General features: G+C 39.4%; 1 protein-coding gene across 4 annotated transcripts in view; it reads right to left on the bottom strand.

Moving 5' to 3' along the window:
- CCHR1.PART0H19orf54 (chromosome chr1.part0 C19orf54 homolog) overlaps positions 1-23,885 on the bottom strand; it is a 419,506-nt gene that overhangs the window by 167,320 nt on the left and 228,301 nt on the right. The gene's annotated exons all lie outside the window — the stretch shown is intronic.

Below are 23,885 nucleotides of genomic sequence, written 5' to 3'. Positions count from 1 at the left end.
AAAGATTGCACTGCACTTATTGAAAAGAGTATGGGAATTTCAAAAAAAAAGAAAGAAAATTGTATAAATGGCTCTGATCAGTCAATACCAGAACACATCCTGCTAATCAGTGCTAAACAAGTAAATGTAATCACATCTACCAACCAATCCATTACCGTCACTAATAAAAAAGATTACAAATATTTATATGCAAGGCCTACAAGTATACTACATATATAGTGCTAGCTAAGGCCCTCTATAGATAGTGTAATGACACATCACACCACAGCATATGTACCTGGTACAGCTATACAGTCCCTAATAAACCAGCAGTATCCATGTCTGCCACATACCATATCACTTAATAAGTAGAAATGCGTAGCATCATACAACTCAAACTGCAAATAAGATGCAGAAGTCATCCTCCACAAATATTAAAATACAATGACTACCACAAATCACAACAAACATATCCAAAATATTCTTAAAAATCTGGATGGTTATGTTACAGTAAACTGTGTTTTCTACTCCATCAGTTCTTTAGGCTTCTTAAGGCATGGTTCATTGAAATTGTGACACGCTTGGTTTCTCATATGGTAGATACCAGTCTGTCACCAGAAGGTAATGGCCACATCTTCTTAAATGTTTTTAACACCATTATTGAATTATCACTTAAGACCTAAGCCAACATACACTTGTGTAAAAGACAACAAACTAAATTAACATGTTCCCAGTTACAGATATTATACATCACATATTTTTGTATAACTACCATCAATCCAACATTACATAAATTGTGTAGTTCCTGCCTTCCCTTAAACCTCACTCCTCCAAAACTCTGCATGTATTGTTCCCACAATTTCCTTTTTCTGTGTAACTTGCACCTACCCTTTTCTAAAGGATCAAATGTTAATACATACATACATAAAGATCCTACTTCTACTTCTTTTCTCTCTGTTACAATATTCAATATTTCATATACTGTTGGTTTGGAATTTGATTTCCATTTTCTAGTAATTGCTTTTTGGCAGCCACCAGAATTAAAATCAACAAGGCCTTACTATGTCTAGGCAATTCAGATCCTTTATCCATACACCCATATGACCACTCAATAGTCTGCCAACCCACTACACTCCCAGAACACAAGTTAGCAGTTACCTCTTTCTTCTCCATCACACCTCCAAATCTGGCATCTACCTGAGGAAAATTCTTTGGGGTCTGCCTATGCACACACTTACAAGCAATAATCCTAAATCTTCTAGACTTTGTTGCATATTTGGAAGTCATGCATACGTCTCCCCATAGTTTCCTTGTGAATTGCTTATCCAGTCTCAATTTTCAATGTTGTCTTAATTCCTCTGATCGATTCCTATAGTTATGCGATTTTCTATATGCCCTACTACGAATATCCCTTTTTAACAGCAGCTTCTGTTCTACTAAAACTCAGCTAGAGCAGCTAGGCGTTACTTCACATTGTCTTTTAAGTGCATTGCCAATGTAATTGCTGGCAACTCATTGCTGCATTCATACTGATGAAGCAATTAAAATTGGAAACACACACTTTTGATTTCTTTATAAATGGCATAAGTGAAAACATACCTCCTAAAGAAAGGATTTACCCATGAATTTCAAAATTTGAATTGCTACTTTTGAGAAATACAGCTGAAATGAAAGTAAAGTACTGTACAGTATTAATTCTTCAGATGTGAACTTTTTGGTGTTGCATCTTTTGGTTATTTTGGTACACAACAGCCTGCAGCTCTAAAAAAATTTCAGCAACTATTTTTTGACACAATCAATACAAAGTAGAGTGTCTTTCAGAACACAAACTTCAGATCTACAGAGAAAGTATGTTTGAAAAGCACTCAGAAGAACGTGTCAGTCATGAAGTCCAAGTTCCAAGAGGGAGGAGTTTTTCAATAACACAGTTGATGAAGGACTTTATTGAAACAATGATCTACCCTGAGACTGACGTCTGCCATTTTTTCGTGTTACAGAAGGCTGAATGAAATGGAACACAGATCTATAAGGAAGAATAGGTGATATCCAGATTGTAAAAAAGAAAGGTTGAAGATAGGAGCAGAATGGGACAGAGGTGGACAGAAATAGCACACTTATGGACCTATATTGAGAAGTTTTTCCACGTGACTATAAATAGCACTAACAGTTTTCCTGGTAACTTCCAGAACTTCTGAAACATCTTATGGCAGGTATAGAGGTTAAAATGGTAGCATCGGAAGCCCTCATTTGGAGGTGGTCATCTTTTCATAGTACTACATCTCCCAGCATTCTGCTGGGAATCACCTCTGGAAATATATTCTCCGGGCCTGAAACCAGTTTCAGCTTCATCAATAAAACAGTAGTGGGACTCTCCAGAAAGCAAATTATCAATGAAAAATGAAAAGAAGTAATACAAGAAACCCTCTCGCCCGACTTACAGAGAAGCATACCTCCCTTGCCCTTGGTGAAACATTTCCAAGCTGAAAAAAGTGCCATGCTTCTGGAAGACCACCTCTATATTCACTTGAAACAGTCTGAGTTCTACGATGGGACTTGGGTGCAATTTAGGTTAACAGGACAGTAACTTCTTCTGATATGCAGATTAGCACTACACAGTTTGTGGGGGTTACTGGCTACTCCCAGAAGCAGATCAATTCTGTATAAAAGTGGCAGCAGAAAGGTTCCCTTTGCTTGTTCATATGTCACACCAGTGACATTGCTAAGTGAGGTTCAGTCTTTAAAGTGTCTTAAAAGCCTGTATGGCCAGAAAACACTGCCCTCTTCTCCAGGACAGAGATTTACAGCAGTCTTTTCAATGGACTCATTCCTATAGTGGGATAACATGTAATGAATGCAAAGTTAGAGACTGCAATGGAGAAAGATAAAGTGTGTAAATCCTGGCACTAGGCTGTCTTTCAAACAATTTGAGATCCAGCACCATAAAGTCCAATTCCAGGACCATACCAGAAAGGCAATGATGGTGAAGCGGCTGCTGGCACCACACGCTATTCATTGCAGGACCTGAATGAGTAGATATTCCACTGTAGGACATGCATTTTTTTTTTTTTTTTACAGTCCCTGTACTGATTTCTATCTTGTGAGCCATACAGTTTTATTTAAGTGAGCCATTGGTTTTATCCTTCTGGTGAGCCATGACTGCATTTCCAATTTGGAGGGACTAGCCGTCTTCAGTATTAAAAGCTGAATTTCCAGGTTGGTTATTAGTTTCAGCCTCTGTGTGTAGTCAGAATCTGGGAGACATATCTGTCTCTCCAGAAAAGTGAACAAAGTGCAAGCACGCACCAATCCCTATAGACAAAATTCCGGTTGCAATTCAATACATTGACTTAAAATCAAAAGCAACTGCAGAAATAACTGATTATCCTTTTAATTGCACAACATAGGATTTCATCCCGCTACAAAACTGGAACTTCTTCAGATAAAACATTTGCAAAGAGAAAAATCTTGGCATTAAACCAATAAAATCACATAATCAGGCAGACCTTCCCATTACGACCAATAAGATTGATGTTGCATCCCAATAACAGTGTCTGAGAACAGACACACACCTCTATTCACGTCCGTGCATAAACTCACTTTTTACGCTAAACATGATGCTTTTATGGTAACAAACCTACCTACAACTCTAAAAATAAAAGGCTTGTTACAACAGTTGTCTAAACAACCTTACACATTACCTAGAAATAGCTTTTAATTTAAGCAAACATAAAACCAATGCAGCTTCATTTGAGCCTGGCCAGCCGAAGTTGCCAAGATAATTCAGCTTTTTCAAGAAGCAGTGGCCAAGCATCACCTCCATCTGATTCAGATAATGTTTGTAACACAGCAAATTTAAAGGAATCATCTTTATGGACGTGCTTTGAGAAAAGGTTTTAAGGTCCATTGCCACATAAATTCTAGTAACCTGTCCTTGGAAGCTTTAATTTTTAGTATGATATATACAGAAATGGTTAGCTTGTTATGTGCAGTGTTATTGTTATGTGAAATGCTTTCTCTACTTTTATAAGAGCTTAGTAAGGCTATACAATGCACAGCATTCGTGTTTTTAATTTAACTAATCATGACAATTTTTTAATTAACTATAACCAATGACCTTAGCAGTGCTGATCACCTGACATGTCTTTTATTTGTTTAAATGTTTTATGGTATTTTACTAGCTGTCTGACTTGGTTGTTGCGAAAGCGCTTACTTTTTTGTTTAAATAAAATCTTTGGTGTGTGAGCTATTGGTGCAGTTTTTATTCTAATTTACTTCATTTTCTCAGCACCTTGCCCTGTTTCCCTGGAGCTGCTTTATCTTTTACTTGTTTAGGCAAATTAATAGACAGATTAAGTGACAACTCATGAACCACCTTGAGCATGAAAGGATTAGTACGCAAGGACACCCCATCCTCATGAAATACCAAAAAAGGTGGACAAGCCATAAGGCCATCTGGCAGAGGTAAGAGCTAACAAAAGAATAGTCTTCCAAGAACAATGTTGCAAGGAAGCTGAAACAGCAGGCTCAAAAGGAGTCAGAGTCAATTTTTCCAGAACAAAATTAAGATCCCAGGGAGGAGGAACAGGCTTCCTGGGAGTTCTAATATTAAGTATACCTTTAAAAATTTGCTTAGCCTTAAATCTAGAAGCTAATGGGGGAGTTAAAAGCAGACAAGCAGAAAGAGCTGATAAGTGGGCCTTAACAGAAGAATAGGCCAAAACAGCATTGAGCAATTCACACAAATAAGAAAGAAACAAAGGAACATCCACAGAAAGTGGGTCCAGGTTACGAGAAAGACACCAAATAGAAAACCTCTCCCATTTAGATAAGTACGATTTCCTAGTAGTAGGTTTCCTGGCCTCTTGCAGGACCTGCAGCATGTCCTCAGAAAAAGGCGTCTATAAAGAATCAAAACCCTATCACCCACAGTGCCAGTTGAAGTGTGGACAGGTGGGGATGGATGAGACACCCCCCCCCCCATCTTGTGTGAGGCGATCCACCCTGTGAGGTAACTTTTGATGACTGTCCCGGGCTAGATGCAGAAGTAGAAGGAACTGGTGCTGTCGTGGCCAAAAGGGAGTCACCAACAAGATTTTGAGAGCATCCTGTTGAATCTTGAACAGGACTCTCAGAATGAGAGGAAGGGGCGGGAATGCATAAAGAAACATCCCCTTCCAAGAAAATGAGAGGGTGTCCACATTCCATACCAAAAGACCTGGGATTTTGGCATTAAATAGAGGGAATTGTCTGTTCAGAGGGGAAGCAAAGAGATCCACATGAGGAGTATCCCACTGGTGAACAATGTCCAGAAACACATCCCTGTGAAGCATCCATTCGTGGGATTGAGTGAAGGACCTGCTCAGACTGTCTGCCACAACATTCTGATTGGAAGGAATGTAAACTGCCTGAAGAGTCACATGATACTGGATAGACAGATCCCATATCAGCAGTGCCAGTCGGCAAAGATGGTAGGATCTCATACCCCTCTGTTTGCTGATATACTACATGACTGTGGTACTGTCTGAATATCTTGAGAGGCCCTGGAGAGAACAGAGGTTGAAAGGCCTGAACAGCCAGCATTAGAGTCCTCATCTCTTTGAGGTTGATGTGCTCCTTTCGCTGATGAGGTGACCACACTCCCTGAATCCTCAGGGAGCCAAAAGTTGCTCCCCATCCCACATCTGAAGCGTCTGTGAACAGATCCTGAGAGGGAAATGGAGGCTGAAAAGGGAGCACTGGATTCAGAGACTGCTTAACCCACGACAGAATTTCTTTCTTGAGACACAGCAGAAGAGGAACAGGAAAGTCCAATGGATGCTCATGCTGAAGCCACACAGACTTCTGAAACCACTGGAACTTCCTCATGTGGAGTTTGGAAAAAGCAAGCATTGGAATGGTGGAAGCCATGAACCCCAGAGCTCTCAGAAACTCCCTGGCTGAAATGGAGGCCAGAGGAAGAAGAGTTTGAAAGAAAGAAATGAGAGTTACTGCCTTTGGAGGAGGCAGGGATGCCAGCATTGGTATAGTTTGAAACCTGCAACCCAGAAAGACATGATCCTGAGAAGGAATCAGGAAAGGCTTTTTGAAGTTTATTGTGAACCCCAGGCTCTGAAGAAGAGACATGGTAAAATGAAGACTTTGCAAAAGGACCTCTGGAGAAAATGCCTGAATCAGCAGGTCATCCAAATAAGGAAATATTTGGATCCCTTGAAGCCTGCAAAAGGCAATCACAGGAGTGAGGCATTTGGTGAATACCCTTGGGGGAGTAGAAAGGCCAAAGGGCAAAGCACAGAACTGAAAATGCCAGGAAGCAACAGAGAAAAACAAAAAAATCTCCTGAAAAGAGGATGGATCGGAATATGGAGATAAGCATCCTTGAGGTTCAGAGACACCAGAAAGGCAGGAGGTAGCAAGAGAGGAAAAAGGGACTGAAGGGACAACATCCGAAAGGAAAGCACCTTCAGAAAGATGTTCAGATGGGAGAGGTCTAGAATAGATCTCCAAGTATCTTCTTTTCTGGGCACTAGAAATATTCTTGAATAAAAACCCTTTCCCCTTTGGGACACAGGCACTTCTTGATAGTACCCTGAGACAAGAGGTCCCGAAGGACCTCTAGGAAAAAAGGAAGCTGTTCCCGAGGAGGTTGAGGAATGCCCATAAAAGGAGGGTAGGAAATCTAGACCATGAAGTACCCCTAACGAATGACTGACAGAACCCAAGAATCACTGGTGATCCGGACCCAAACAGGAAGAGAAAGAGAAAGGCGAAGAGAAAGACAAATGTGGCTGGGAATGGGTGAATAGCTAGTACCTGGTTTGTCAGGAAAGGAAGGCTTAAGAATCCCTGCAGTCTGAGTGGACTTAGCAGGAGGAGTCCATTTACTACCCTTTTTACCTTTAAAAGGAGGGTGAGACTGCCTACGAACAAAGGCTGGCTTAGAAGGGTAGTTCCACTGAAATTTAGGCACAGAAGAAACAAAGACATGCTTAAGCTCCTGTAAAGCCTTTCCCTTGTCCTGAAGGGACTTAAATAAACCAGCAGCTGCTTCACCAATCAAGAGAGTATTATCCACAGGAGCATCCAGCAACTTAGCCTTAATATCATCAAGTAAAGATTGAAGCTGAAACCACGAATATCTCCTCAGAACCAAACCAGAAGCAGTAGCCCTTGAAGAGGCATCTGCTGCATCATAACTACATTTGATAAAATGACGAATTACCTGAGAAGTCCCAAGCAAGGAAAGAGCAGAAGATTTACCCTCAGAGACTGGAAGATCAGAAAGAACCTGACAAGCCTGAGAAAGAGCCAAGACATATCTAGAGATATGGGTCTGATAATTAACATCCCTAAAAGCCAGGGTAGATGAACTATAAACTTTCTTACCCAGCCTGTCCATGGTCCTACTGTCCTTGTCAGAAGGCAGTAACTTGGATGAAGGAAGCAATTGGGATGGCTTATCAGAGGCTACAGACACCACAGAGGGGTCAGCAGCAGGACATTTAAACAGAAAGGAACAATCCTCAGGCACCCTATAAAACCTAGCAGACTTCCTGAGAGCAGGGGGCAGAGAATCCGGTACTTTAGAGGCAGTGGAAAAAATATCCAATAAAGCGGGAAAGACAGGAGGAATGGCCACAGGTTTAGGAGATTCCATCTGCAGTAACTCACAGTACCTCTTATGGATATCCAAAGCCTGGGCACAATCCCACTTAAAAATTCCATCATCCTAGAGACCGTATCCCCAAAGGAAATATCCTTAGAAGGATTATCTAGAGTATGACTATCCTCCTCCTCAGACCCGCAGTCTAAAGGAGAAGGAATATGGGTAGAATAAGCAAGGGAGTCATCATCAGAATCCACCTCAGAAGAATGCAATTTTCTGGGTCTTTTAGGGGAAGAGGAGGACCAAGGAGGCGCAGGAACTGAAACCCCAAGAGGAGGCCGCAATGACAGTAAAGCATTAAATAACCCCTGAGTAAAGGCCTGCCACTCACTTTGTGGATCCCTACCAACTGGGTACTTCTCAGCAACTGTGAGGACTCCAGCAAACAGGAGTAAGCACTAATTGATAATTGATTTTTTATTTTTGGGTTTTTTTAATATTTGAAAATGTTTGTTTGAGGGTCCTGAAAAGAAAAAAAAAGCAGTTTTCTTTTGAAAAGCTTACATAAACTGTTTTTACGTTCCTGCTTAAGCACAGAAAAGCCACCAAACTGAAAAAACTGTAAAAAAAAAATAAATAAATAAATAAATAAAAAAATTGGATGTATGCAACAGACGGATGGTTAAAACAGAGTTCAGCCTGGCAGCAAAGAAGTTCTGAGGATGGTACGCCAATGTCACCTTTATGTCCTAATCTTAAGCAAGGAGTGTGCAGGTGACATTCAGATTACCTTAAAGCAACAGTAGACTTTTGTAAACTGGACAGACAGAGGGCTTCATGGCAGGGAATCCCATTCGTAAGGAATACTGCAGTGGTGAATGCAAGGACATCACCTGTTCTTTGGAGATGCTAGGTAGAGGACTGGTGACAGGAATGCTTTGCTGTATGTCTGATGGGAACAATGGGGTGAAATTTGTACCAAAGCTGTCCACCAGCAGGTTGGCAATTTCTTCAGGTTCAGTGTGAGTGGCACCATTCACTATAAGTTTGGCACATACCTGGGCATTCCCTTTAACATTTCGGATGTAGCTAAAGAAAGTCTTATGATCATCTTTAGCTAGGGATGCTAATTTAGTCTCATAACTAGCTTTAGAGGACTTTACAAGATATCTGATTTGCTCGTTCAAGCTGTGGAGGATATTCTTCCTCGGGTCCCTATTAAATAAATGAAAAGTTGAAATATCAACAGCCAAATAAACAAAAAGGCCATTCCTCTAAATGAATATTGTGGGGGGCTGCTCCTCCCACACCCCCACTAATTATATATACCAACTACGAGATCGCACTACAGTGAAGAAAGGGCAAAAGTTCCAGCCTTCAATGTACCGCAATCTTACAATAGCGATATCGAGGAACAGCCTTTTCGTTTATTTGGCCGTTCGACATTTCAACTTTTCATTTATTTAACAGGGACCCTTCTTCCTCTGCTGAGTAAGTTCCCTCTTGTTGTTAGATAACAGCTTCTTCCTTTTGTTATATAACCTATTTATACTTGCAGTCCACCAGGGTGGCCTGTTTCTTTCAGAGAACCTGGTTTTGATCCTGTCAGCTACAGCCAAGTCTATACATAGGATCATAGGAAGTTACTAGGCTAATGGCCCTAGGGCAATTACACGCCTAGTCAAGTTCTTACCCTTATTTCCACAATCAGCACCTACTGCCCCCGTCCAACAGGGACAAAGATAGAACCCCCAGGGTGAATTTATAGTCACCCATCCAATCATCAAGATTGTGTTTGAAGAGGACCAATGAGGTGCTCTGTTTGACATGAAGTGGAAGTCTGTTCCAAAGATGCGGTAACCTCTGGGAGATAAACCTGTCCCTCCAGCAGGTTGTTTAAACGTCTACACAGGGCATTTGTGTACTCCTTTGCATATAGGTCACTGTTGGCTGTGTTAGCAGGGGGTTTGAAACTTTTTATACATTTTATACCTTTGCTTAGTAGGCTAAAGTTTGCTTTGGAGAATTTTTTTTTTTAGTTTTTTTGCTTCTATGGGGGTGTCAGGTCTGATCTTTACTTCAAACAAGGCAGGTTTATGGCCTCACCTTACCAGGGAGGGCGACGCACAGGGGGTAGTTCAGTGACTCCCGCATGTTGGTGAGCAACAAGTCCAGGACATTTGAGCCCCTTGTAGAGGTGCAGACTAACTGTTCCAGAGCATATGAATTTACAAAGTTCAGGAACCTCAGGGTGATCGCGTTTGTGCTTGTGTATGTTGCCCAATCAATGGAAGGATAGTTGAAATCTTCCAGGACTACAGTGTTTGGCTGTATAGGGAGTGATTCCAGCAAATCCAGATAGTAGGTGTGCTTCTTTTGGTCCATGGTGGGGGACTTGTAGCTAGCAATGAAGTGGTAGGGTGTTTTACCTATAGTTATTTAGACCTGGATTAGCTCCAGAAAGTTGTAGCTTAACCAGTCTTGAGCTGCATTTAGTATTTAGATTTAATAAAGATGGATACACCTCCACCTTTGGTTCTTTCATGCTTGTTTTGGGTCTGAGAATGTGTGGAAGTCATTGTAGCCTTGTATGGCCAGGGTGCTCTCTGCGGCCTTGAACCAAGTCTCAGTGACTGCACAGATCTCAGCATCTTCCAAGGTGAGGAGTGCTTCCAGGGAGTGTGGTTTTCTGTTTAGTTTCCTAGTATTAAGCAGCATAACCTTGAGTTTGTCTCGAATGGATTTCTTTACATTGGGAATTTTGTTGTTTTGACATTGACTAAAAAAAGCACAATGGGGGAGGCAAGCATCTTTGCCAGTATCCGAATGTCTTGAGGAGACAGGTGAAGACCATCTCTGACAAAGTAGTGTGGTCTGTCAACCATGTCTTCCCAGGCTGACAGATACTAGATCCACCTGGGCTGACACCAAAAGCTAAGTCGATTGTTGAATACAATAATTATTTTGTCTGTATTGTGGCATCATCCTGAGTGAAAGTAAAATGCTACTTAGTGCTAGGGACATACCTACATGGGACACATAATCTGAAAGTTCAGAAAGGTACAACTCAAGTCATTCACCCAAATATGTACTATGACACAGTCAAAACAGTAACTGCTGTTGAGTGACTTGAGTGCGTGCATAATTTGATGGATCCTGGCACTTGATCTTCTTATTGTCCACCCTGATAAGGGGGGTATCAGTGTGTCTCACTATGGAATTGCCTATGACCAGGACATTAAGTTTTGAGATGTTTTGCCTTAGGGGCTTATTTGCTGAGACACTTGTATGTGTGTTTCTATGTGTAATGGAGTCTGTTCGTTTTCCAGTATGTGTGATTTGTTTGCATTTGGCAGTCTCTGGTCTTCTGGTAGGCTCTTAATGATTACCTCAGCATATGTGGGTTTAGGTGATTTGACCTTATCTTGTGTAACAGAAGAACTGTGTGTGCTGGTAACCTGTTTGACGTTTTGTTTATTGTTACGAAAAGGGATTGCTTCCAGTTTTATGATACAGTAACATCTCTTACATACTGCATTTGTTTGCTTTAGGAGCAAGTGGTTGTCAGCATACATAAGGCAATTACTACATTGCCCCAGGATGCCCATGTCAATCAGGCTGGCTGGAGAAATGTTGGGAAACTTACTGTCCATTGTAGCAGGTTTTAATTACTAGTTAGGGAGTGGGCAAGTTGGATCAGCTTTTTGCTATAGAAGTAACTTGACTAACAAGAGGACTTATTCTATTGAGGATTAGATATAAAGAAGTGTGGTGACACTGCTTAGTGCTCAGCTGAGTTGCCTGCAGTACAGCAGGGAAGCTTGGGAGGGTTCAACTGACAGATGACTAGGAAAAAAAAAGTTTCTAGGCATTTGCGTTTATACAGTGTACCACTAACCCCCACTGCAAGGTGCGCAGCTACACCTTTAAATTAATCTGCCAATAGGAAATCATACAATGACACTTTCTCAAGCAATCTCCAGCTCAGACAAGGCTATATTCACACACTTCTGCCACAATGGTGCAGGGGAGCCCTTCTTAATGTAAGATGGCTGGATTTGTGTTCAAGTGTATAAAAAAAAAAACAGGTTAGATTCAGCAGGTCTGGATCTGGTCTATGCTATCTAAGCAACAGTAGAGTGCAAAACAAGTGCAGGTACAAACAGTTAAAAAGTAATAAAAACAGGAAGTAATGCATAATTTCAGTTACATACAGTTAGAAAGTGCAGGCTCAAAATAAACTTTTTCTTGTTCTTAGCTTTAGATAGCTTACATTTAAGCAGAAACACTCTAGACCTCTGGCCAAGGACACCAAACCCAGATCAGCTCCAGTTAATTGAGCGAAAACCCATGCAATCAAGAGGCTTAAATATAGGTGAAATTAAACACTTTTAAACAAATCTGTTTATAGGAAATTGTACAATGACCTTTCCTTCAGCAATCTCCAGCTCAGACAATGCTATATTCCACAATCTTCTGCCACAAGGGTGCAGGGTAGCTCTTCTTAATATAGGATGGCCAGATTTGTGTTAAATGTAGCAAAACAGGTTAAATTCATAGGAAGCTCATAGAAGTTACTATGCTATTGGCCCCGAGGACCTTACAAGCTTAGTCAAGAATTTAGCTCATGTTCCAACAAGTCAGCACCCGATGCTCCTGTCCAGCAGGGACACAGGTGGAATCCCAGGGCTGGGACGTGGGGAGGGAGTCTCTTCACAAAAGGAGGAGTTCACAAATCAGTCCCACGAACAAGTCCTATTGATATCACAAACCAGGGTGAGGTTGCACGTTTGGGTTACTCGAGTGGAGATAGACTTGCGGAGATGCAGCAGTCCCATCAAGGCGGGGTCTGAGATTGGTTTGTATGCCAGAGAGAGGTCACCTCTGAGGAGTCTGTATGAGACTGAGTACAGGGACAGGGCTTTTAGCCTATCTGTGTAGGGTAGAGATTTGTGGCCCTGGATTGTCCTGGTGAAGAACCTCTGTGGTGTCTCCAGCTGCTGCATGTGCTTTGTGAGGTACATGCCAAAAGGGGCATTGTATTCAATAATCGGTCTTATAAGGGAAGAATACAGGGATGTTATGACCTCCTTCTCTCTGGATAAGATACCCTTACTAATGAGGTGGGCCATGTAGAAAGCTTTCTGTACAATGTAGGCAATATTGCGGTCAAAAGTCAGTTTGCTATAAACCTGGGTGCCCAAGTCCCTAATGACTGATTGCATGCTTAGGACCTTGGTATTAATGTGACAATTTGTGGGGACATCACTCACCCCACAGGGGATGATGATGCATTTTTTGGCATTCAGTTTGAGGCCATGTTTCTGGCACCAGTCATTTGTTTGGGTGAGACCCTCTTGGAGGATGTCCACATCACTAGGGGAATTGATGACAGCGCCCAGATTGCAGTCATCTGCAAACTTGGTCAGCCATAACCCACTGGTTTTGGCCTGCACCTCAGAAAAGTATATCCCAAACAACAGAGGCTCCAAGACCGATCCCTGGGGTACACATTAGTTACGGGTCTACTGCTTGAGGTGGCTTCTCCTATTTTGACTAGGTGGGTTTTATCAGTAAGCCAGTTTACCATCTGGTAACATATGGATTGATGCCTAGTTGAGAGAGTTTATCTATTATACCAAAGTGGGGAACAGTATCCAAGGCTTTGGCCAGGTCAAGGTAGGCGATGTGCACCGTCTTCCCCTTGTCCGTGGTTTTGGTGACCATCTCAAAGAAATCGACCAAATTTAACAGGCATGACCTCCCCTTGATGAAACCAAACTGTGTGGGCTCGAGTGTTTGGAGGTTGCCAATGTCCTTTTTAATGAGGTCCATGATAATCCATTCCATGGTCTTGCAGATCAAGCTAATTAGGCTGATGGGCCTATAATTTCTTGGATTGGTAGATGCTCCACCTTTGTGCAAAGGGATGACAGTGCCTGTCTTCCACTCGGCTGGGATGAAGCCAGTACTCAGGCTTTGGTTGAATAGGGTGCCTAATGGTGCTGCAAGTTCCTGCCTGAGTTCATGTAGGATGCTGCCTGGGATGTTATCGGGTCCCATGGAGGCTGTATTTTTTGTCTTTGAGAGGGCAGTGATGACTTGCTCCCTAGAGCTAAGGGGAGGGGGGAAGGTGCTGGGGATGTCCTGATTTACTGATGGGGGGGACAGAGGGGTGAAGTTTTCACTGAACCTGTCTGCCAGCAGGTTGATTAGGTCTATGTTGTTTGTGTATGTGGTGTCCTTGACTACCAATTCTGAGCAGATCTAAGTGCTTCCTTTGAGACTGTGGACATATGTGAAAAAGGCCTTATGACTGTCTTTAGTAGATGTGGCCAGTTTGGACTTGAAGTTGGCTTTACAGGATTTCACTAGTGCTCTTATTTGCTTGTTTAGGCTAAGGAGAGATTGTTTCCAATTAGGTACCTGCTCCTTGGTCCTGAACTGCAGTTTCTTCCTTTTATTATGGAGTTTATTTACTGCAGATGTCCACCAGACAGGTTTACTCTTCCTTGAGGAGGGTGATTTCATCCTGTCTGGTACTACTGATACCATGCAGCTATATAAATGCTCATACAGTACTTATGGTGTAGGTTTGGACATATGTGCCAGTTCCTATGGAAGGGGAGGGGGCTGTGAATCTGTTTATACCTTCCCTCAGGAGGTTGTAATCAGCTTTGGAGAAATTTTTTTGTTTGACTCTAGCTGGGGGGGGGGGGGGGACTTCGAAAGCGACCACTTTGTGGTCAGATCTTACCAGAGAGGATGACACTGTAGGGATGTTGCAGTTGTTACTTGGTTCGCATAGCCGGCGTTAGGCACCTGCGAAACCCGCAGCCGCTGGGAGCCCCCGATTACTTACCCGCAAATAAGGGCCCCCATTCAGCATCCGCGGGTTACTCCGATGGTCCGACCGGCGTTTACTTTGCTTCGGCTCAGCTCCTCGTGGATGTCTAGCTACTCCGTCATCGCGAAAATTCAAACTGCGTTTCCGTTTTTTTTTTGATTCGCTGGCAAGCTGTACTCAATCAGGACCGCTCGCTGAAACAAGGGATCTGATTGGCTGTAGCAGCCTGCGAACTAAGTCCTTGTTTTTTTTTTTTTTTTAAAGTAGGAAGTGATACAGATGACTTCTTATGGTTATTTTCCTCCAAAACATTTGGAGGTCACTTGCATAATCAGTGATACTCCCAATGTTGCAAAATACAAAAAACTTTTTTTTTTGATGGGGTATATGGAATCAGGCAGTCAAATTCCTGGACTATATAACCATATTAATATTCTTAACCTATTTTGCAAGCATAGTTCTCCATACATGAAGTACATATGCAAAACATCCCCTACTGATCACACACAACTCAAAGAGCCAACTTTAAGCACAAGTTGGATATATGGATGGGTAACAGGAAATTTAACCCTGTGCTCCCACCCATATACTACCAATGGACAGATGCAGCTGTTAAATTATGTAACCCATGATTGTGAACTTTCTAAATATGGTATGATGCTAATTATTCACACCACAAAAATTGCATAAAATCTTCCACTGAAGTGCAAGTGCACTTGGTAAATCCAAATATCTCAAATAAAACCCTCCACACAGAATCAGTTTGAAATGATTTGTAATGGCAAATAGAGACAAAAATGCAAAAAAGAAAGCAACTTTTGAGACAAGGATGCATCTGTATGTCCCATAATAAATGATTTTGGACTGATTCTATGTGGTTGTGATGATCCTAGTTACTACCACTAGAGATAATATAAATCTAGTCCATGAATGGGTAAGGTTAATCCAATCACTGAACAAAATAGGTAATTCCAAGTACCAAACAGGAAATGTGGCTAGGTTTAAAATGGCCTGTAAGGGCAACAAGCCAAGTACTAACCTACAAACCTATATGAGTACCAAGTGGTCATGGGATAATCTATGGGACAGCCACCCCATACCTATCAATGGTGCTGTGATCATAAACACAATTATCCCGCTCTACTGCTAGTATGTTGCTCTGTAAGGATTTTGTACCAGCAGTGGAGATACTTTGTGCGTAGGCAATCTGCCACCACACAAACTTTCCCTGAAGCTTGCACAGCACCAGATCCCCTCATTACCACAATATGATAATTCTGGTGTGCCCTTATGCCTGTTGGCTGTGATTGCTTTATGGACCACAGTTAGGCAAGATGTCAGATCACAGTGCAGAGGTATATGGCAGTTACATATGGTACAGTACAGTACACCTTACCAAGGAATTGCATAAATTCCTTACCTAACTGCACTATGCAGCGCTGTCATGCACTTATGCCTGCAAGTCTGAGTACAGGAATGCATAGTATACATGAGGGTACTAGACACTCCTGTGCACCATTCAGGGGGATAAGACAGCTGTTGTGCACCACTGGGGAAGTCCCTGGCAGGGTACTAAACAAACATAGTGTGCATGATGCTGCTATGTATTTATGCAGAGTGTTTATGAATACTAAGAATGAGTGATGGAGAAAGTTAACACGATGCTAAAGACAAATCGGTATTATACAAAGATTTGTCACAAGATAGTAATAAGGGAATTGGAAATTATCTGGTTGAAAGTAGAATAGAGGTAGTAAATGAAATGATACAATTGTATCAAGAATTTCTCTAGATGTAGCAATAATGAAACCTTGGCTTGTATTTCTTCTCTTTATGTTAATTTAAAACAGTATCCTCGGCTGGGTACCTTCTGTGCGGAGTCTGCATGTCCTCCCTGTGGTCATGTGGGTTTACTCCGGGTGCTCCGATTTCCTCCCAAATCCCAAAGACATGCTGCAGGTGGATTGGACACTCTAAATTGGCCATGGGGATGAGTGCGTGTGTGTGTGTGTGTGTGTGTGTGTGTGTGTGTGTGTGTGTGTGTGTGTGTGTATGTATGTGTATGTGCCTTCCGTGGGAGGTTAGGCGCCGGGCTGGCAACTCGACACCGTAAAAACTCTACTGACAATCATGATCAGACAGGTGATCCGCTGTGGTGACCCCTAACCGAGAAAAGCCGAAAGAAGAAGAAGAATGTTAATTTAAAACAGAATTACAGACATCAGCAATACCTACGTGATAGCTAGTAAAATGATTCAAAATAAGATATTATTGAACCAAAACATTTTCATTTAACCAGGACAGTGTGGGTACATGCTTAACACCATGAAGAACTGGCTTATTCAGCAATGAAGTTTTAAATGGTATGTAATGATATCTAACTTGAGCATTACAGTCAGCACTTGTCATTGAAATATTATTTTTTTAATGCCAGTAGCTACACTTAATTCATTTTTGTTGAAACCTTCAACAGCAATGAATTCTAGCAATTTCTTTTATATTGCACCTTAATGATTTTAGGGCATATCCATTTCCTGAACTGTTATATTAACATAAGATTTTAAAAAGAAATGGAAAAAAAGAGCATTATTTTGTTCCTGACCTGGCTGTTCTTCAGATTCCATGATAACCACTTTAAAACCTTTGTAGAAAATGTATGGTTAAATAGTGGAATATAGTGGCTAAAGGGTTACATTTACATATTAGGTAGTCACAGTGACCAAAATGAATATTGCTCATCATAAGCCACATTAAAAATGTGACCGACTGCGGTCGTGGTGCTGCGGTAGTGTTGTCGTCTCACAGTAAGACGTCCTGTTCGATTCTCAGCTAGAGCGTCTTCTGTGTGGAGACTTGCGTGACTGGAAGTACCTTTGTTGAAGGTTGTGCGTCAGGGCCAGCAACTCTGCATGTAAAAATCTACTGCCAATCATTAGCGGACCGGAGTTCCATTGTGGCGACCCCTAACCAGGAAAAGCTGAAAGACACAACAACAACTATTGAGATCAGAAACAGCAAGAATCTGTACAAGATCTCCTCCATGTCTAATACTAATGCCAAATGTCTAAGGAAGTTCTTAATGCATGATGATAAAAATACTCATATTTTGCAATCCAAAGTATACACAGACCTAAATTATCAACTGTATAAAAGCCTATAAAACAATCATTATGCATCTTATAATACAGAACTGACTTAATATAGGCCACGCCAGCACAAATCTCGGGACAAGATAGTGAAATTTAAATAACTACAAATAAGGGCTAAACTTCAAAGATATAATGGGTGATCACATTTGTAAAACTGAGGTTGTGGTGACAAAGTATAAAGAGCATAACATCTCATCACAACTATATTCAGATGTAATGCATAAATTTGCATTATCCCTTTGATAAATATTCCACTGATGTTAACTAAAGCGATATAACTATGCAATACAGAGAAAGACATAAAAGATCAATAACTGTATCAGTGTAGATAAATGTTCAAATAAAATGAAGTACATAAAATGGAAAACAGAAGTGAAACGAGAGTTGTATAGGTTTGTGGATTAATGTACCAGTACCATGTAAAACCACTGAGCACTTTAATTCACTTAAATGCAATGAACTTCATCAGAATAAAAATATTGACTTAAAAACACAATGAAAGAATGGTAACGGTAATTGTTTTTGTCTACACATAAAGCTCCTGCTTATAATAGTAAGATTAGTTTTAATTGCAATTTTAAGTCGCTGTTTATCAAATTAGATGCTTTGTGCCATTTGGCAAATCATGTGATTTGCTGGAAGAATATTTAAATTGCGCCTCCAGCACCACCTTAATTGTGCTAATCCTAGCTCTATCCCCAACCCTAACCCTACACTTTGCGTTACTGAAAATCCTTTTGCTTTCGATATATTGTACTTTCATTGTTTTTCACCCCCTGAAAAACTTTTCAGTCCAATCAACTTTACATATTTTGAGTTGTAACCACACACACACACACACACACACACACACACACACACACACACACACACACACACACACACACACACGGTTTTAGACACCAGCAAACCCTGCAGTTGCTGGGGGCCCCCTGATCCTGGGGGGCCCCTAACCACAGCAAGTTATCTAATCTTGATATTTTGTAACGTCTGTTAAACCAACAAAAGCTAGTGCAGCACTCTTATATGCTTAATAAACCAGGTGGGTAATTTATTTTATTTTACATTTGTTGACCGGGAAAGTCTGACTGGACAACATATCCATTTTCAGCGGAGGCCCAGGGAGAAAAGCACCAGTAAAACATGCATCAACAAGCAGATATGTCAGTGTTATTTACATAAAAATAAGTCTGAAAAATATTAGAAACTATCAGACAGTTCATAGTACAAGGTAATAATAACTCTTATTTATATCTCCTTCAAAATTCAAAGATATTTAGTGATATTTAATGGAAAAGTGACAGGCTTCACAATTCCATTAAATATTTTGCCACTGACATAATGCCCCTGGTTTAGTAAACCGTGCTGGTGGACATCCTCTCCATTAAAACTAACAACATAGTCAGCTTTAGGTACCTGCAGTACCAGTAGCTTCAGAAGCCACTTAATCATCCCTGACTGTGTAGGGTCCCCACAAAAGCTGCTGTTGGTTGTGGAAAAATGAGGAAAAAAATGCATTTTTGATTACATTCTTTACCTGAACAGGATTGTAATATGACACTTTTAGGATAAAGAAGATTGCACGCTTATAAAACTAGTAAAAAACAAATAATGACTGTAACACTGTTAAGGATGGAAAACCTTTGTGCCCACACACAAAGTAAGTTTATTCCAGTTGCTATGGTAGCCGGTAATAAAAACCAAAATGGTATACAGTCCACGTGATGTCCGTGTTAAAATATAATCTTGTAATTACTCACAGACAAATGTTGTATAAATAAGAAAAATAGTAAAACCAGACCTGGGTTTCAGTGAAGAAGATGAAATAAAGACCGCTCAGTTTATGCACTTCAGTAAATTCCTGTACAAAAAAACAGCTCTGGAAGCAGTGTAGTTGCTAATCCGATCCTGTAACCATAAGCACACTAGAGCTGGAACAGAAAAAACTGCTAAGATGTTGTCCACGCAGTTAGTGAAATTATCCGTGACAAGATGCAGTAAACAGTAACTGAATGCGGTCCAGTAAGGTGTCTGCCCAAAGCAATAGCTGTGCCAAGCCCGCCCAAGTTGTAGTTCAAAAATACCAGTTACTGAAAGCAGTTCAGCGGACTATCCGCCCTGAGTTGTAGTGGTGTACAAAATACCGGGCTAAATCCGCCCAAGGTGAGCCACAAAATCTGCAAAGTTCTCTGCAAACCCAGTCCGGTTAATTAAATAACGTGGAGAGATACCAATCACTGAAGGCAGCTCAGCGGGCTGTCTGCCCTAAGCTGTAGTTATGTTCAAGCTGCCGAACTTGGTCCGCTCAAAGTGAGCCACAAAAAAAACTGCAAAGTTCTTTACAAGCACAACTGGGTTGAATAGGTAACGTGGACCAGGATGAAATCCAAGGGGTTGATTTTCTTAGTCCACAAGGCACAGGAGCAAGCTAAACGCAGTGTTGTGAACAGATCTGTATCTGAACTTCTTCAGACAAAACGCTGACTAGTTCGTCAGTTGAGATTTAAATACATCAATAAAATCATGTGATTTAAATTAATTAAAGCATTTAACATTACAGTGTTCCTCCATTTGCTGTTATAAATGTATTTCAGTGTTCAACATTATAAGGTTTAAGTATTATTCAGCAGCCTACCCTAATAAAAATATAGAACTTTAAATTTTATTAATTTTAATATATAATAAACCATTTTTTATTATTATAAAAAATAAAACTTTATTATTTAGAATTTAGAATTTAAAACCATCTTACTTCCTTAAACATGTTTTGATGGTTAAAGTGTATTCAAAACATATTTAAAGACTATACACAAAAAATATTAAGATTATTTGTAATATCAAATGTATGATTATGTTAAAACTAATACATGGCTTAAACATTATATAGAGTAGGTTCTCTATATTGATATATTATTAGTTTATTAAATAGACAGATAGTTCATAGTGGACAAGTTATAGTGTTATGACATGTTATCTTTAATATCTATAAATTAAGTTCTAAGAATGTACAATTTTATATACTAATAGGTGCAAGAAAGTATAATTGTTTAAAAACAATGCTTTTAAAAACAATATTTTTTAAAAACAGTATTTTTTAAAAAATGTAAATTATACTGGAAAGGTATAGAAAAAATGCATGATTAATAATTTAGTGGTGTTGTTTTACACAAATGATGAACCAATATCTTTATATAAAGTTCTATAAAGTGTATGAAATCATATATATTAGAATTAATAAACCAAGTCTATGTATATGGATTTTATATACATAAAGTCTAATATTTAATATGTATTAGTCTATCAAAAATAATGTAATTTTATATAATAAATCACTTAAAATTCATTGGTTAAAAATGTTATTTATTTGATTATATCTACCTAAAGTTTTTTCTAAGGGTTTTTTTAAAAATCCATGTCCCATTGTAAATAATTACATCCATTCATCTCAACAAGTTTTTCATTTTTAAAACACAAGCAATAGAGCAAAATTCGTTAAGTCCTGGTTCTCTATATGCTGCCATATCAGTTCATGTTTTTCTAATTCTAACTTTGAAAAAGTGTCGGTGATGTAATCACACTGGTTAGTTTTGTTTAAAATTTGGTTAATTACCATAAATTTAAAACTATGAGTTGTATTGGAATTACAATGTCTGGCTAAGGCATTTTCCTCTTTATTCTTTCTGATTGCATATATATGTTCATAGATTCTATCCCTTAGACGTCTATCTGTTTTTCCAATATAAAAACATTCACATTGTGTACATCGAGCAAGATAGACAATAGATTTGGAGTTGCAATCATATGAACCATGAACATAGAATTTATTTCTTCTTATAAAAAACATTTCTGACTCATCAATGTAACAACAATATCTGCATGCCCCACATTTGTGGGTACCCCTATTCTTTTTCTTAGTATTACATTTCTGTTCTAATAGTTTTTTCATGTTTGTGCCCCGTCTGTATGTGACTACAGGGCCAAAATTTATTACTTTAGCAAGATCTTTATCTGATGTTAACCAGTACCAGTATTTTCTCAGTATTTTGCATATTTCCAATGCTTCTGGACAATATGTAAAGGTGAATGTTTTGTGCTTTATCTATTTTGTCTACATATACTTCTTGTTGGGGTATATACGACTCAGTTAGGGTCAGTTCAATACCCTCATTTGACGTAATATTAAGTGTATGTGTTACATTTCCAGAACTTCCATGTAATATGGCTTTATATATTCCAATTTGTCTTTTGTTAATAACTTCCTTAAATATTTCACCTAGAAATTCTGATGGGTATCCTCTACTATAAAATTTATCATACAGTGAATTGCATTCATTCTTAAAGTCCTCTTCTAGTGTAACCATCCTGGCCGCCCTGACGAGCTGACCCTTGACTACTGATTTTTTCTGGTAGTTGGGATGGGCACTTGTATAATGAAGAAAGGTGTTCGAGTAAGTACTCTTTCTATAGATTTTGGCTGTGTAGCCTTCTGTGCCCTTGCTAAGTTCTACATCCAAAAAATTAATTGTATTGTCTTGATAATTTTTTGTGAATTTTAGGAATGGGGAGGTTGCATTGAAAAAGTCAACCAATTGATCTGCTTGTTCTTGTTCTCCTTTTAAAATAATAAAAATATCATCTAAAAATCTTTTGTATGTAAATATAATTCTGTCCCATTCACTATTAAAGATATGGTTTGTCTCCCAGTAGGCCATAACTAAATTTGCAAAGCTTGAGCCTACTGGTGACCCCATTATTTTTGTATATACAATTCGTTTTCAAAAGACACAAAATTGTGTTTCAAAATTATGTCAAGAAGTTGTTCTACCAGTAGACATTCGTTAGTGGTAGCCCCTCTTGATCTAATAAAATCTACAACCCATTCTGTACCTAAATCATGGGGTATACAAGAGTAAAGGTCAATAACATCCACAGTTAAAAAATTATGTTTAGTATCAAATGTAGTATTTTGTATTTCTTCCAGAAATGACCATGAATCCTTAAGAATGTGTTTTTCTTTACATACATAATTTTTCAATAAGGAATCCACTAGCTTGGCACATGCGTATGTCATGGATTGTCTGGCATCTACTAACGCTCTAAATGGTGGATTAAATAGGTCCTTGTGAAGTTTAGGGATGCCAAAAATTTTTGGTATTCTGGGTGTTAGCATAGTTAAGTACTGTTTTTGACTGTTATCTATTAGTCCATCCAAAAACATATCGTTAATAAAGGTTTTAATGCTAGTGAATGCTTTATTCAATTGATTTTTATTTGAAACCTCATATGTGTCCTTTTCTAAGACTTTTTTCATAATATTTGAGTAATCTGTGTTGTACATTACTACCAGCCCTCCACCTTTATCTGGCTTCATTAGTCTAAGTGGAAGACTTCTTAGTTGCTTTAGCAATTCTGTTTCGTCCTGTGATATATTAGATTTATATTTTCCTTTTTTGTTATTTCCTGTTAGGTATCTAAATTCATTCTCACACAATTGTTCATACATGGATAAAGTAACATTCTGCGGTGGATTATATGTACTTGCTATCCTTAATTCATTCTCATTTAAACTTGTATTACCTAACAGTATATTTAAATTAAGTTTACGAATAAATAGTTTAAAATCAATCAATAATTCTGCTATATCACATCTCTTTGAGGGTACAAATGTCAACCCTTTGGAAAATAATTCCACCAGGGTTTGATCTATAACACATTCAGTATAATTATAAATTTTAAAGTCACCTTCTTTATTAGTTAAAATTTCATGCAATATTATGCCTGAAATTTGTTGTTGCTGCGGGTATTGTATGTTCTCTTGAACTGTGGTGGTTTGTTCGTTTTCCAAGTTCCCCCCTTCCCCCCCCCTGTAGTTTTTTTGATGATGGTATTGTTGCTGTGGTTGGTTTTGGTCTTGCCATTCAACGTCCATCCCAGAATCCTGGTAAATATCTCTTTGTGGGGGAGGATTTTCTATGTCAAAGTTATCACCATCAAAACTGTCGTTGATTATGTCGACATCATAGTTACTTTGGCCTTGACCATTGTTGACATTTTTATTCCATGTTGTTCTTTCTGTGTTTTTCTTAAAGTTTTGTTCAGTGTTGCCTTTAGGAATACGCACACTGTTCTGGGAGGTAGGGGGCTTTGGAAAAGCTGACCCTTCCTGGTAGGCTTTCAAATCTCTATTTAACTTCTTTAACTTGTTCATTTTTAGTTTGTTCATTTGTTGTGCAATACTTGTCAGGGATCTATTATATTCAAATTCATATCTGTTGTAATTAATGTCGTTTTTAATTTCTTGCTCTAA

This window comes from Protopterus annectens, chromosome 1.part0 (genome assembly GCF_019279795.1).
Source record: "Protopterus annectens isolate FY-2018-M chromosome 1.part0, PAN1.0, whole genome shotgun sequence".
Taxonomy (NCBI): domain Eukaryota; kingdom Metazoa; phylum Chordata; order Ceratodontiformes; family Protopteridae; genus Protopterus; species Protopterus annectens.
This window is presented reverse-complemented; position numbering and strand designations above follow the sequence as displayed.